We start from the raw sequence: 15964 nt of genomic DNA, 5'->3' as shown, positions 1-15964 counted from the left end.
GTCTGTGGCGTTCCAGGCCTTTTCGTGGCATTTCACATCAGCCTGTGTGATCTGAACTTTCTGGGAAAGTCTGGTTTGTCTGGGCACCTGTAAGAGCTCTCCTGAACTGAAGTTGTGAAAAAAACCTTTGACGACTGGTCCCCTTGAAAGCGCTTGTGACAACTCCCTTGCAAGCAGAATTTGCAGTGGTTGAAGCCAGAGGACAGGATGTGGAACACCTTGAATGGGACGCAAAACACACAAAGTCAACTGAGATCTTCTTAAGACCACGATGCCGATGCACAAAGAAAGAGTTGGAAGATGTCTCCTGGCGAGACGTGGAGTGTTGTGGGAGTGCAAGCATTCATTGATCCATGGTCAGAAGACTGCACGTGGCCGTTGCTTTGATGTTGGCAGAATGAGCCTCATAAACCAGACCCATCCACCCCTCATCCACATTTGGATTTTGGAGATGGGCTTCGTGTGGATAGGAGCCCATAGAAAGTTTGTGCAGGGGGTGTTGGTTACTCCTTTGACTGACAGCATACTTCAGCCAATCAGTGTCTTCAAAACAAATTTGTCACCAAAACGCGTTCACTTCTCTAAGGGTTAGCATTAGCTCATTTGCTCTAGCTTCCCTACACGCAACGACATGCGAAAACGTCTTTTCCTGTTAGAAACTCACCAAGTGCAGACCCTTGCTCTTGCTTGATTGTTGTAATACTTGGTATTTTGGCTATAACTTTACCTATTGCAGTTGTCAGACGATGGTTAAAGTTAAAGTCTGTTATGTCCGCTACGCGCAGTGATGGTGTCACTTCCGGTTTAGCCACCGGAATTCGCCAAAAACATTTGAAAACAAAAGGCAGCAACGCTGATTAGCTAGGCCGTTTTACGACCGAGTCGAATCCCCTTCTATGTGATCCTACCCAGATTGAGCCATGGTGGAAATGAGGCTTTTCATCTTTGTTTGGTTATACTGGCCACTGTCGGTTTTTGGTGACAGTTCACTATAGTCTATTATATGAGTGGAGGGTTTTAGGTTTATGGATCCCATTATAGTCGCGGCTACTGGATCATATGTATTAGCCTGTTTATTCCACTCCAGGTTTATGTTTGTGTGTGTGAGTGTGTGTGTGTGTGTGTGTTCTCGTATTTCTATCCTTGTTGGGGCCAAATGTCCCCACAAGGATAGCAAAACGTGGAACGACGTGCCTTGTGGGGACCCTTTTCCGGTCCTAAGTAGGAGAAACAGTGTTTTCTTGATCATGTTGTTGTTACTGAAAAAAGTAAAAGTGCAAAAACATTTCTTTAGGGTTAGGCTTTGTTGTGGTGTGGGTTAGGGTTAGGGTAAGGGTCAGGGTTAGGGGCTAGACATGAATGGGAGTCAATGGACGGTCCCCACAAGGATAGAAATACAAGACTGAGCGTGTGTGTGTGTGTGTGTGTGTGTGTGTGTGTGTGCATAAGAGGAATTTGTTGTTCTGAATGGCGATCAGAGTGATCTCAACAGCTGCCTGCAGTGTGGTCAAAGCCTTCGCTGTGGTTGTGTGTGTGTGTGTGTGTGTGTGTGTGTGTGTGTGTGTGTGTGTGTGTGTGTGTGTGTTTGTGTGTGTGTGTGTTTGTTTGTCTGAGAGACAGTCTGGAGACACCGTAGCATCTTCAGCTGTCGCCTCAGTTATAAAACAGCCCTTGTCACAGGCTCAATGTTTTCTCCTTTTGTCCTTAATTTTTCTATTTGTCATGAAGAATTTTTTATTTTCTGAACAGATTTTGCACCCTCATATCCCTTTAATTTTCATTTTGTTCCTCATATTCAAGAAGTGATCCAAGTTCATGAAAATTTCCTCTTGGTTTTTTTCTTTTCTTTTTCATTTTTCTACAGTAATCACACAAGTCAGTTCCACGCTGATTCAGCTGCTTATGAATTCCCTTTCTGTGTCTCTCCCTCTCTTTGAGCTGTGGTGCCTGAAGGTCTAACCTCCAGTTGAACTCCCATAACACTGTGTGTGTGTGTGTGTGTGTGTGTGTGTGTGTGTGTGCGTGCGTGCGTGCGTGCGTGTGCGTGTGTGTGTGTGTGTCAAGGTTGTGAACTCTCCCCTTTGACATTGATTGCAAATCCCTATCTATCTATCTATCTATCTATCTATCTATCTATCTATCTATCTATCTATCTATCTATCATTTTTGGGGAGGCCCCATTGCCTAAAGCCGGATGTAAGGGTCATTAAAAGAGAAGCTGTATGCGTGTGAGTGTGTGTGCACGTGTGTGCACTTCACTCTGAAAACGAGGGCATTGGCCCTTCCTCCCCTGTCTGAAAAGGAAATACCAAATTACTGAGGGCCTCTCTCTTTCTCTCACTTTTTCTTTCTTTCTCCTCCTCTCGTCCTCTCTCATCAGTGCCTCATAGAGTCATTTTGCCAGTTTTATCGAAAAATGAACGGGTGACTTTTAAGTTTTTTCTGATTGCCAAACCTCTTTATGTATTAAAATCAGCTGTCGATGATGGTAGCAGCAAAGTAAATGTTAAACTTACCTATGTGGTGTGTCTTTTTGAAGACATCCACCCATCCACGCTGTGACTCTGTCTCCAAACACCTTGAGCTCACAAGTTAAACCTGAGAATGAGTAAACAGGGCCTCAGGATGACTTCCCACTTGATAAAAGAACTTCCAAATTGAAGCATGAGCATGAATCTCTTAATTTTAGGGTTGTTGGTTTGAGCCCCACATTGGGTGAACAAGGTCTTGTTGAGGAAATTCAAGCTTGAATGATTGTTGGTCTCTGACAAGTTACATTTGGAAAGCAAAAACATAATTCCGAAATCAACATGAACTGAAGGAGGCATGCAACTTTAGTGGAACAGTAACGAATGAGCTATTCAATGTTTCACTGATTTAGATTGGTGTTGAGTCACCTTGAAGTTCAACTCAAATGAACTGTTTTTATCAATCAACACTACACAAAGAACTAACACGAAATACCCACAGCATGATTCTTAGGTTATATGGCTATGCAAGTTTTATTTTAGTATTTTTGATCACATTCATAAAAGAAAATCATACAAGTGTATACAAATGCCATTGATAAAGATGATACATCAACAAGTTCATGCTACAAGTGATACCATGAAAACAGTGCAATGGTGATTTCCTCATGTCCAAAAATGTACTGAAGGGAAAAGCCAACAGTGGTGAGTATAACACAGCAAAAAAAAAAAAAAAAAAAAGTCTCACGAACTTGTCATGAGCCCTAGAGCATCAGTTACAGCTTGACAACGACATCTCAAGCTGTTCACAAGTCGACTTGTGTCAGCTGTTAGGCGTCGTCTTGGTCTCATGATGTCAAAATGCCAACAGTGTGAGGAGGAGGACCGCTGAAATACAAATTCAAATCAAACCAGGAATTACTGTAATTGCAAGATTCACCGATCAAACACCTGTTGTGTTTTTTAAGCTCGCTGTTAGAGGTCAGCATGTTGTTCAGTAGGAAGCATTGAACAGTTGTGTGCATTTAAAAGTTTAGATAAGGTAACACCTGTAAAGATTAAAGTGCATTTTATGTTCAGCCTGAAATTTCACCCAAAATCCAAACATCACAAACCTTTTGTGAGGAGTGCACATATTGTCATACAGTATAGTACATATACATATACATATACATATACATATACATATACATATACATAGCCAAGAGTTTTGTTGGATTTGATAAAACACAGAACAGCTTCCCATGCATAGTGATCTCATATATTGTGATTTAATGGCAAATAAACACAAAACATTTGAAAAATAGAAAACATTTGGAGATTAATTGAACAATGAATATTTATTTGATAACAGTCTGAAATAAATCATCACATTGTTTTCAGATTATATTCAATTGAGAAAATTAGAACTGGCCAAAAAAGAAATGTGAAAGCAAAAATTAAAAGATACGAAGCAGACAAGGCTAAAATACTGTGAGAGTGCTTGTGGGCGTGTGTGCGTGTGCTTTAGAGGTGTGTGTGTGTGTGTGTGTGTGTGTGTGTGCTGGAGGTGTGCCAGGGAGCCTGCCAGCTAGCCAGGCTGAGCTGGAGGGCTCCTGCTGGGGGTGGAGGGTTCAGGCGAGCCCCCTGCCTCCACCGGCCGACTGGAGCATGCTGGGAAAGAGAGGAGGGAGTGAGAGAGTGCAAAGGGGGAAGAGGTGATATGGAGGGATGGAGAGAGACAAAAAGAAACCCAGAGAGAAAACAGAAAGAAGGAGGGATAGAGGGCAGACAGACAGCCATGAGCGAGAAAGGGGAGGCAGAGATGATGTTGATGCAGAAAGAGAGGTGGAGAAGGTAAACCCAGAGCTGGAATGTGAGAGGAATGCAGGGAATGGAGGAGTTTACCTCTGTGCGAGAGTGAAAAAAGCAGAAAGAGAGAGAAGAGATCCTGGAGGTGCTGCACAACACTTCTGTATTACATTCCCTCCCTCCATCTTTCACTTTCACCAGTCCTCTGTCAGCACCACAGATCCAGATGTCTGAAGTGACTTTTTCACCAGACACTCAAATTGTTGTGATTTTCTTCTTACTTTATGTTATTCAAGCACAATGCCATGCGAAGAGCAGTTATTTTCAGCAAGTAGCCCTAAACCTTTCAGTAATTATGGTTTGACTTTCATTTAGCTCTCCTGGATGTTGTTTTCACAGTTCCTTTTTTTAATGAGCAAACAAATACGGGATTGAGTCTCTTTTGGAAAGGTTGAAAACTGGCTCCTTGAAATTAAGCCGCCGAGTGAATAAGGTTAAGCTTTCCTAGTGAATACCTGCCTGCAGAGACAGTGTGTCTCTGCATGTGTATGCACACATTGTGATCTTATATTCCATGCTGTGTACACTTAAAAGGCCTGCTCTTTAAATATGAATGGCATAGTCAAAGACAGACAGAGGAGAGAAAGTGTGTGTGTGCGTGCGTGCGTGTGTGCGTGCATTTATCAGATGTATTATGTGCAGAAGCCATGTTGTGGGGACGTGAATAGGTTCATAAAGTGGGGTCACCAGGGTCTGTCCCCATTTTGGATCCAAGAAAAAACTTTCAATAAAAAAAAGATTTATTTCTTGTAGCTATTGGGTTCGAGTAGCTCTTCTAGAAATATGGGAACATTCTATCAAATTCAGGTTTTATTTGAACCACAAACAGTAAAACACGAGGATTAAAATGATCACTGTTTCTATTGAAGTTACATTGGTTCACAAGTCTGTGCTCAGGCAGCTGTTATAAATGGTTCTCTTAAATGCATTTTCTGAAATTTCTTTACTGTTCAAGTTTCTAGGTCTTTGCTGTCGTTTCCATTCTTCCACATGTAAAACTGCATGTCTTACTCAGGACCAGCAGGAATCCAGATTACGTAGTGAAGCAATATAAACAGCAGATAATAAATAGTGCGGTTGGATGACGTGGGGCAGCATTAAGGCTGAGGCTTATTGTTCATCAGTCTCACAGCGTCTGGAAAGACGCTGCGCTGGAGCCTTGTTGTTTTGGCTGAATCAAATCGAGTGGAGACTCATCCTCCCGTACATTAAAAACCCCTGTACTTCAGTGATCGACTGTCTTTGACTTTTAGCTTAATCATTTTAGCATAATCTATGGAAAATAAACGTTTTAATTATAGCGTATTTGTTCATTTCAGGCTCATTTCAACAATAATAATTTCACTGCAAAGATAAAAACCTGAGACAATTTGCGGGAAGTCAGAATGCAGGAGACTCAGAATGACTTGGAGCCTGTGTTTGTTTTTGTTTTTTAGCCTTTATTTTTTATTCTTTGTACCTTTTCATATCAGCTTTTTCCTCTCTTTCCCCTCTCTTGTTGATTTATGTTCAGGTATTGGCATCAGTGCCGAGTCGTATTGCCAGAGCCTCTAAACACAGCAGGAAATCTCTGTTTCTTCCTCTGCCTGGCTCCCCGGGGGATCGGTGAGACATTCTCTTTATTTGTCCTTTTTTATCTGTGTATGTAGCCGCTTTGTGTGTTTCACACACATACTGGATCTCTGAGTGTGTGTGTCTGTGTGTGTATGCTACATGTGTTGCAATGTCAAAAGAAGGACCCCTCCAAACCTGCTCCCCTTCATGTCTCCAATCAGCTCATCTTCTCTTCACAAGAGCAAAAGAGGAGGAGAATAAGAGGAGATGCAGGCAAAAAAAAAAAAAAAAAAGTGAAAAGAGGGAGAGGAAAGGAGAGGGAGGACGGGGAGAGTGAGGATGAAGGAGTGAGGAGGAGGAGGAAACAAAGGACGAGGGTATAAGCGGCAGGATTTAGGGAGGGGACAAGAGATAGTAATGAGAGATGAGGAGGAGGTGAGGGGGAGGTGAAGAGTGTCACATATACACATGTATGAGGGGGGGGGGGTGGTGGAGGTGGGGGGGGTAAGAGAGGGGAGGTCACCGAGGTAGAGTAGCACTGTATGTGGTGACAGGACAGTGTTACCACAAAAATCAATAGGCCTGTCTGCATGCTGTGTGTGTGTGTGTGTGTGTGTGTGTGTGCCACTGAGTCTGGGCTTTAACTGGAGCCCTGTGTCAGTGCCACAGTAAACACAGACTATAGATGTTCAGTCGCGGCATTAACATACTTTCATGACTCTAACACATCTGCTCACTTTGCTTTTGCTCTTTCCCTCATTTTTCTGTCTTCTGGTTCTCTGGTTGTCCACTCGTCAAATAAAGAAGGAAAGAAAAGAATGACATTTTCAAATCTATCAGACATAAACATTCCCCGGTGGTATATTTTGTATTTTTCTTTGATGGTTAATGAAGTGTAGCTGAAATGCTGCAGAGCTTGAATTGTCTGAGAGGTGATGTTCTTTTAATATTTATCAATTTTATTTTTGGAAGACATCAATTCAAAGTTTAAATTTGATTTACAGTTAATCAGTTTTACTTGTTTTCCCCTCTTTGCCCAGTTTCTAACAAGCTGACGTCTCATTTCTTGCAGCATGACGAAATCAAAGGGATTAATGAATTTCACCGCAACCAAATCAGTTTACAATATTAGTCCAATATATTTCTGAATGAAAGGTTCTTTCCAAATTAAACTTAACTTTGAATAAAGTGGCCAGTTTATTCTCATTTTATAGTCGAATTAAATAATTTCTCGACCTTGTTTAATTTCACTTTACCTTAATTCCGGTTGTTCTGTGCTTACTTAATTCGGAATAAACTAATTCAAAATTAAAAAAGCACCATGTCCAGAATTACTTCATAATTAAGAAAATACATGAGGAGAGTCATCTATTTCTTAATATATTATCTTATTCTGGACATTTTAAATGGCTTGGTTGAACACATGGTTAAAAAAAAAGAATATGTGAATCCAACAATTTACAGCATGAACAGTCTAAAGATGATCTGAGACACAGGAACACAAATCATTTGGACATCCGTGCACATAATGTTTACATGACGGATTTTAGTACTTTCAGACTGTGAAAATGATTCCACCAAATAAAGTCAGCTTTGTTTTGTAGCTAGAGTTTGCATGCACTTGCTAAGGCTTTGAAAGTCATTGAATAAAATGTAAAAAATTAAAGAATGTATCCCGCTGTTTGTCCAACAAGGACGCCATCAGCTAGTGCACAAACGTACGTGTTTATCTGGCTGTGCACGAGTCAGCGGGAACTCCTGTCACCAAAGAGACAAAAATTGAGAACCTCATAAAGAAAATCAATACGTTTTTAGCTGAAGGCATGTTGAGGCTGCAGTAAGGGTTAGGTTCAGCTGAGCAGAAGTTACAGCTGAGTTTAAAATAAATCTGCAGGGAATATAATGAGACTCAATGCAATGTTCCCAGAAGGCATGAAAATATAACCTGTGTGTCTGTGTGTGTGTGTGTGTGTGTGTGTGTGTGTGTGTGTGTGTGTGTGTGTGTGTGTGTGTGTTTGTTTCATAATGGGGTCCAACCTGCCTGGTTTGGGACAAAATGCTGGATGAGAATATGTTTTGCATATTTTTGTCAGGGTCAATGTGTTGTTTTAGAGAAGTGATTTAAGGATATATAGGAACTATATGTGCTATGCAAATTTAATTGTCATTGGATCGTGGATGGACTTCACAAGCAAGGCTGCACAAAGCAGTGTGTGTGTGTGTGTGTGTGTGTGTGTGAGAGAGAGAGACAGAAAGAGAGAGAGGGAGGAAAAAAAGGGGTCTATTTATCAGATGGGCCCTGGAGAGACAGGTTTTTTCCAACAAAGGCAAAAGAAGAGAAACAAAGAGAAGAAAGTAAAGAAGGGGGAGTTTTAATGTAGCATTTATTCATAACATATATCCTTCATATAACATTTATGCCATAGCCATATACTCTAAAACATAAATTGGAATCAGAACCTTAGGATGACGAGCGGGTGCTGGCCTGAAAGTCCTATCTCTTCCCTTCCCATCACTTCCTTTTCAAAATTTTGCCCCCCCACCCCATCCCTCCTCTCTGTTGCCCTCTTTCCTCTCTCATCATGCTCTCTTCCATCCATCTCTCAGCCTCTCTTTCACGGACTGACTCCCCCTCTTTTCTCCCAAAGTGCCACACACATACATGAAGGCTTGCTGACACTTAAACTAAATGCACGCGCACACACACACACACACACACACACACACACACACACACACCCTATTCCCTTACTCCCTCTTCTCACCACCCACACAGAAACGAGGACACATACAGGCCACAAAATCTCTCTCTCTCTCTCACACACACACACACACACACACACACACACACACACACACACACACACACACACACACACACACACACGGTCCCCCCCACACAGAGTACTTTCAGCACTTTCTTCTTTACCATACTCAGCAAGATCAGATGTCAAGTCAACTGACACAACACACACAGAGGCTATATTTTTCTTTTCACCACGCTCTGTTTCCTCCTCCCTCTTATAGAATATATGCATTTTTTAAAGCCTTCCTACAGGCGCGTACGCCAGAGATTTTGTTAGCCATTTAAGGGAGATGGACTGGATCGGCCACAAAAAAAAAAAAAAAAAAAAAAAAGGAAAAGGATTCAGGAAGGATTGATGGTGAAAAATAAAGACTAAGGGGACAGAAACAGGCTGCTCAGTATTCAAAAATATAGACATGATAGTCCAACCTTTAGCTACACACATAAGCAAAGAGGAGCTATTAGAGCATGCATGCAATACACAAATGACTTTGTGTGCAACAGACACACACACACACACACACACACACACACACACACACACACACACACACACACACACACAGAGTAAGCCAAACATGAATAAATGATTTTCATGCCCTGACAAAACCACCACGAGCAAAGACGCTCTCATGTACATGCACTCAACGTGTGTCTGCACGCTGGCAACAAAACCAGCGTACTAAACACACACACACACACACACACACACACACACACACACACACACACACACACACAGGCATACATACAATGAAATTACATGCATGTTGACACGGACACACATACAGAATCACTTGCTCCTTCTGATGCTTCTTGAAAGATGTTTTGACACTTGACATATAGAACCGGACAGCAGACGGTGGACATCTCAATGAGGCTTGGTGGCTTTAACTTGGTAATTCATATATTTTTACCATCTTCTGCAAACATAATTTAAGCCAATGTCGTCCCAGTTTCTCAAACTTTTGCACATAAACATTATAGAATCTTTTTATGACTATACACACAAATACATCATGCAGAAGAATGCTAAAGACAATTAAACTATTGTTCAAAATTGTCCAATTGTAGTTGATTGAAGCACAAATCTCACAGTGCATACAAGAAATGTTTAGAAGGTAAACAAAAGCATTAAAACTAATGGCACAAACGGCTTGTTTGTGGCATACAGAATAACTTTCTTTTTACATTTCAACTTCCCTTCCTGCCACTGCTGTGCACACTTGAGTTTCCTGGGCACAGAAAGACTATTAACATTTGGGTTACATTAAAGTTGTATTTCTCTTCTAAATAAAGTGGTTTGGACTCAGTCTTAACTATTCATCTGTTTACGTCTTACAAAGGAGAAACTCACCTATTTAGCACAGCTCTGTTCCACATTATTGCTGCTCCTCAATCCGCAGTGATGCTCTTCTGCAGCAGTAGCAGCTTAAGTGCCTTGCTCAAGGGCAAAGCGACAGTAGCTGGCAAGAGAATGGAGAGTGGTTTTCATTCATTCGTTCGGCAGCCTTCCAGTGAAAACCACACAGCTTTCACCTTTAGGCAACCACTGCCCCTGATATATATTTAAGTGCAGGCTGCCTTCAGCTACACACACACACACACACACACACACACACACACACACACACACACACACACACACAGGGCAACACGGCCACACACCATGTGTACAAGCCAGATTTGGCTCCGTCCTCATGTCTGCCATACGGTTGATTCCTCCCTGCTGTGCACACCCTGCAGGCCAAATACACAGCCCTCGTGTGTGTGTGTGTGTGTGTGTGTGTGTGTGTGTGTGTGTGTGTGTGTGTGTGTGTGTGTGTGTGTGTGTGTGTGTAACTGTAGTCATGAGTGGGGAAAAAAAAGGAAAGAACCCAGTCAGACCAGGAGGGAGGGCAAATATATATTTTACCATGAAGAAACGTTAGAAAGGAAATATTTTGCACCTCTGAATAGTAACCACGATGTTTCACTCTATGATCCGCCGGTTTCTGATCTTTTGTATCGTACAGTTTTCAGAAGAAAATCATTTTCAGTAAACCACACTCCATAGTTCTAACATACATAACATAAACAGGTTGAGACGGTGACATGCATGAGCGCAACAGCTCAACAAAGGTATTGAATTTGGAAGCGCACCTTTTAATCTCAAACGATGCCTCGGAGTCACACCACGTCGGTGTTTTTTAAACCCTCGAAAAGCTTCTCCAAGATAAGACTTGCTCAGACACAGGCTGCAGGGGAGCAGAAAGGTGAAAAAAAACCAGATGCTTCAGCGAGTCTCCTCCGAATACGAGTACAGACAAACAGAGATGTTTTCTTTTTCCATGTCTAACCTGTAATCATGTTTGCGTTGTTGAGTGGCTTTTCCCTGTGTGATCATTAGATTCAGTACTAAAGAATGATAAACTGGTGATAATTGTAACAGGAAATAGTATAAATATCTCATGCTTTGAGTTACGGAGTAAGTCAGCCATGTTTATATGGAAAAGACATGATTGTGACTTTTTTTTTTTTCTTAGGTAAAATGTATGCATAAAAAACATTTTCAGACCAGAAGAAACAAAACCCAAATATTTAGATCCCCCTCTTTCTTGTGTTTGATACATCTTTCTCACAGTAATTCTAGTGTAGATTCTCTTTGACAAAATGAGATTGTGTTTAGCCCTCTTGCTTCTCAGTGAGATGTTCTCTGGTTGAACTCCAGGTTTTGCCGCATTCCGGTTTGGAGTTTGCATGGTTTCCCCGTTCCGGTGTTGATTTCCTGGTGTTTGTGGGCTGTGGGAGAAATCTCGGGTGATAAATTACAATGAAAGCACAGAGAGAACATGCAAACTGATTTAAAAATTCCAGAAAGAGGTAAAAAAAAAAAAAAAAAAAGACAAGAAAGGATATTGGTCCACCGATGTGACGACTACAACCTCCATGGCTGATAAAGAACCACAGAGCATCAACATTTTCCCTCTCTGTGGTTTTATTTAGAAGAAATGTTGTTTACTTAAAGAATAACAATAATAAAATGAACAGAAAGCTTTTAGAGGGGGGACTTTTGACCTTCGCTACATGTTCACTTTGAATGTGTTTCACTGCCTGAGCCTTTTTTTCCTTGAGTAGGAAGTGAATTATTATTTCTTATTCTTCTGTTTCTACACAGGTATTGGCACTTATACTGAGGGAAAGAATACATGTGCTTTGTCTTCCTATAAAGATCTGATCATTCCACTTAGGAACAAGATTGAAGAAATAGATATAAATGCACACTGCTTTCAGAAATTAAACTTCATTTTATTGTTTTTGCGTCAATTATGTGTGAAGACTGCAGAAAAATAAAATGACCGCACAAGCCTGACAGCACAAGTTGGAGGTGAGCCCCCTGCTCAGTATTTAGAACACAGTGCACATCCACCGTTCACCCTGCTGTCTGCTTCTGCATCCTTTTTCAAGTGTATCAGGGACATGAGCCAGCTTAATGTCGAAGTCTGAAGCTTAACCGAGCACCAAGGTTGTGCTGGTTAAAAACAAAAGTGGCTGTTGTTCGTTTTCCACTGAATAAAAAAACCTGAGGTTTACGTTCTGACATTGTTTAAGCATTTTTTTACTATTGGGCATCAAATATGTCTTGAATTACATATCATGCACACGTTTGAATAATAGCTTAATGCAGTACAGCAATGACACACATCCAGGTAAAATCCCAAATATATATACAGATACCTGTGTAGACGGAAGCTGCAATGGGTAGAGAGTGCAAAATTAAGATGCTAAGACACAAATTTAGAGGAGAGAGTGAAAAAAGAGGAGGAGAGAAAGAATGAGGGTGGATAGACAGCCGTCTCTGTGAACCTGCATAGACAAGCTCAGTCAAGCTGCTTTGGTGAGAGAGAGCGAGAGAAAGCAGGGATGTTTTGACAGCTCGGAGCCATCACAGCAGCAGAAGGCAGCCTGTGTGTGTGTGTGTGTGTGCGTCTCTGTGGGTGAAGGTGTTTGTGTGGCTGTGCGCATGCTGTCGTGCGAGTGTGTGTGCTTACGTGCACGGAGAAGACTGAAGGCAGAGACAGACAGTGACGTTTGTTCTGATTCAGAGACAAAGATGGGAAAAAGAAAAGTCTAGCAGAGAGTGTGGATGAAGGACAAATGGAAAAAAAGGAAAAAAAAAAAAAAGTGAAGTGAGACTGCATCTGTGTGTGGCGTTTATATCGACGGGCCGATACACACTGGTGTGTGTCAGCACACCGGCCACCAGGTTCCAACAGTGCATCATCTGGTAGGGATGACGATGATGACGATGAGCAAACTGTGTCCCAGTCAGATTTACATTCCCATCTTTAATGCCTTGTTTTCCGCCTCCTCTACAGCCGCACACACTCTCCTTTATCAGCGCCGGCCCTCTTCACCTTCGCACACCTCCACACAGTCACACCGGGATCTGCCCCGAACAAACAAGCTCCTCTGCAGCTGTCACTAAACAGCTCAGGAGCAGTTGGAGGTGAGATGTTTTGCTCAAGGGCACCTTGACTTGCCTGTAGTTTTTTCTTCTTCTTTTTTTCTCACTCTTTTCATCTGAAAGAGTGGAGACCATTACTAATTCACCTCAGCTGCACTTTCAAAGTCTGCCTAAGGACCGGCACGGTTGACCCTCCAGTCACAAACCTGCTCCTTTCAGTTGCTGCCTGCAGGCTAGTGCTGCGGCACTTGAGTCCGTTTGCTTGTTTGCCTCATGATGAAACTGTTTCTGACCTAAAACCTTTCAGCACAGCAACGCCAGAATATTACGCAACAAAAAAAAAAAATCTCTGCATAAAAAAATGCAGAATAATTATGTTAAAGGCTCAGGAAACTATTGTTGGAGTGATATTTGAATGGATTTTTAATAAGAACCCCTTGAAACCACACTTGTCCAACTAACAAAAACAAGCATTCAACTGAAAAATAAATGACAACAGCAACTGTTTGGACACAGAGGATGAGACAGCGAGCGATGACTGCATATGTTTCAGCCACCTCCTGGCTTTCGGGTGCTGTGCTCCTGCTTTTTGTCCGCAACTACAGAGACGTGATTCGTCTGCCTGGACCTGCGGCCCACCGTGTGCTGCACAGCGACGATGTCTTGGAGAGCATAGAGCCAATGCTGAAGCTGCATTTATCGCAAAGGAGACACCATGCAAAGCAGCGCGTGTACGACAATGGCTCGGGGAGGCGTGAAGAAACGCAACCGAGCATCTCTGTTAGCTGCAGGATAAGGCTTCACAGATTTTTCTTTAAGCGCATATTGAGGTTTTAAAGAACAGTTTGCTTTCATTTCATGAAGCCTTTAATGATACAACAGGTGCAATTCTAGTAATGCCTCCATTCTGAGTTGCATTATAGTGGTGAATCACTGCAAAGTGGAGTTTATGCTGGAAGTTACAAATATATCAATAATCAAGTCACATCTCAGGCCACCCCCAGTTTAAATTGATATTCAAACCCTTTGATCAGCATTATTGGACTCAGTAACTTAACAAATTCTGCTTTATATCCAAAGTTGTGTAGAAAAAAAGCTGACTTATAGCATTTTTATGTTTACAGTTTGTCTGAGAAATGTTCTCAAACAAAGGTTTTTTTTGCAGGTGAAGTTAATCTGTAACAATGCATTTAGCTTTTGAGAAGAATTCATAATGTTCTCTATCACAACTGTTACTTACATTTGCTAAATTTGCAAGTAAGTCAACATGTCACGTCGTGACGAAGTGTTTTAAATGAGCAGAAAAACGGGTTGTTTCATCAGCTTTTTTTCAAACAAATTTTTACATGAAAAACTTCAACTACTGACACAAAAAAGTAGCTCCTAACGTATTTTTGAGGGAATCGGCTCATCATGTTGGATCATCCAAATTGGTCTGATGTATCTAGGATAACCACAGTTTGTTAAAACAGAATAAAAAACTGGTTGAAATGGTGCATTACACTCTACTGTTAGCAGTGTGTCACAAATCTAGAGGGCCTGTTGAATAATATGCAGATGACATTAATATTTCCTTCAATGTTGCTTTGCCTGCAAAGACAAAATACAGCCACTCTCTCTTTTGTTTCTGTGCTAAGTTAAAGCATGTAAGACAACACTTCTGTGTATTGAATTTATTATACATTTTCATACTTAAGATTATGCTGATAATAGCGCGAGTGAAACAATACGACGCACTCTTAAAAGAAAACAAGGAGACAAAGGAAGCAGACCGCAACTCCCAGGCTACAAACAAACTAATCTGTAACATCTACAGCATATAGCGTTACATATGGCAGCTGAAGGAGATTCAAACAATTTCCAGACGCCAAGCTTTATCAGGTTTGTACAAGACCTTGAGCTTTTCGCTGGCAGTCTGTCTCATACATGCTCATTGTTTCTGCTGCCTGTTTGCCAGACAACCAAATGCACATGAGCAAACAGGCAGAGCGAATGTCTGCTGTTTGACAAGCGTGTGTGTGTGTGTGTCTGTGTGTGTGTGTGTGTGTGTGTCAAAGGGAAGATGGTTGTCCTTTAAGAAGCCAAATGTTAGAGCGGGCGTATGTGTGTGCGCACGAGCGTGTGTGTGCTTGCATGTGTGTTAACAATGTACCCTCATGTCCCCTGTGTCAAAGCCTGGCTAAATCTAGTGAACCGTGCTGTGTGTGTGTCTGCGAGTGTGTGTGTGTGTGTGTATGCGCCAGGCCAGATCAATATTAACTAATCAATAGGAGAAGACAGCTAGAAGGACCTTGGGGACGGCAGATACACACCTGGTGTACACACACACACTCACAGAACCTCTTTGTATTCCACACTCAGTTTCTCTCTTTATCTTCTTCACTCCACCTCCCATGTCTCTTTCTCACTTTATTTCTCTATTTGTCTCTTTAAAATTTTCTTCCTTGCAAAAACACACTAATTGTCCGACTCTCTCCTTGCTCACAAAGTTAAAGCTATAATCATACATGTCACTGCCAGATTTTCTTTTCTTTTTCGCTCCTTTTTTCTAAAGTTTGTTTGCTTTACAGACACAAAGAAACCGATTATTGAAATGTGAAGGCTAGTTTCATCAGGGACGGGCTTTTTGTTTACCCCCATTGGTGAATCAGATGCAGAAAAAAAAAAAAAAAAAAGGAAAGAAAGAATCGATGCTGACTTTTTGAACAAGAATCAGTGAACCACGCTGTGCTTGAGTAGCAAACAGACCCGGCGCCGCAGCTTTTTTCAAGTCCGATCACATCTGTGGAAGCAGCAGTGGAGGGAGAGGAGATCTGCGCCACTCCACTGTGACCACAA

At 41.7% G+C, this 15964-nt stretch overlaps 1 protein-coding gene across 4 annotated transcripts in view; it reads left to right on the top strand.

Moving 5' to 3' along the window:
- wnt5b (wingless-type MMTV integration site family, member 5b) overlaps positions 1-15964 on the top strand; it is a 99666-nt gene that overhangs the window by 42928 nt on the left and 40774 nt on the right. Inside the window, exon 2 of one of the 4 annotated variants that reach the window (XM_030113700.1) lies at positions 5833-5924. The exons of 2 other annotated variants lie outside the window; for them this stretch is intronic. The gene's annotated coding sequence lies outside the window, so the exon portion shown is untranslated. Of the gene's footprint in view, positions 1-5832; positions 5925-13085; positions 13169-15964 lie in introns of those variants that run through there. One more of the 4 variants, XM_030113702.1, reaches the window with a different exon arrangement.

This window comes from Salarias fasciatus, chromosome 17 (assembly GCF_902148845.1).
Source record: "Salarias fasciatus chromosome 17, fSalaFa1.1, whole genome shotgun sequence".
Classification (NCBI taxonomy): Eukaryota; Metazoa; Chordata; class Actinopteri; order Blenniiformes; family Blenniidae; genus Salarias; species Salarias fasciatus.
Note: the sequence above shows the minus strand (reverse complement) of the source record. Positions and strands in the feature narration are given on the sequence as shown.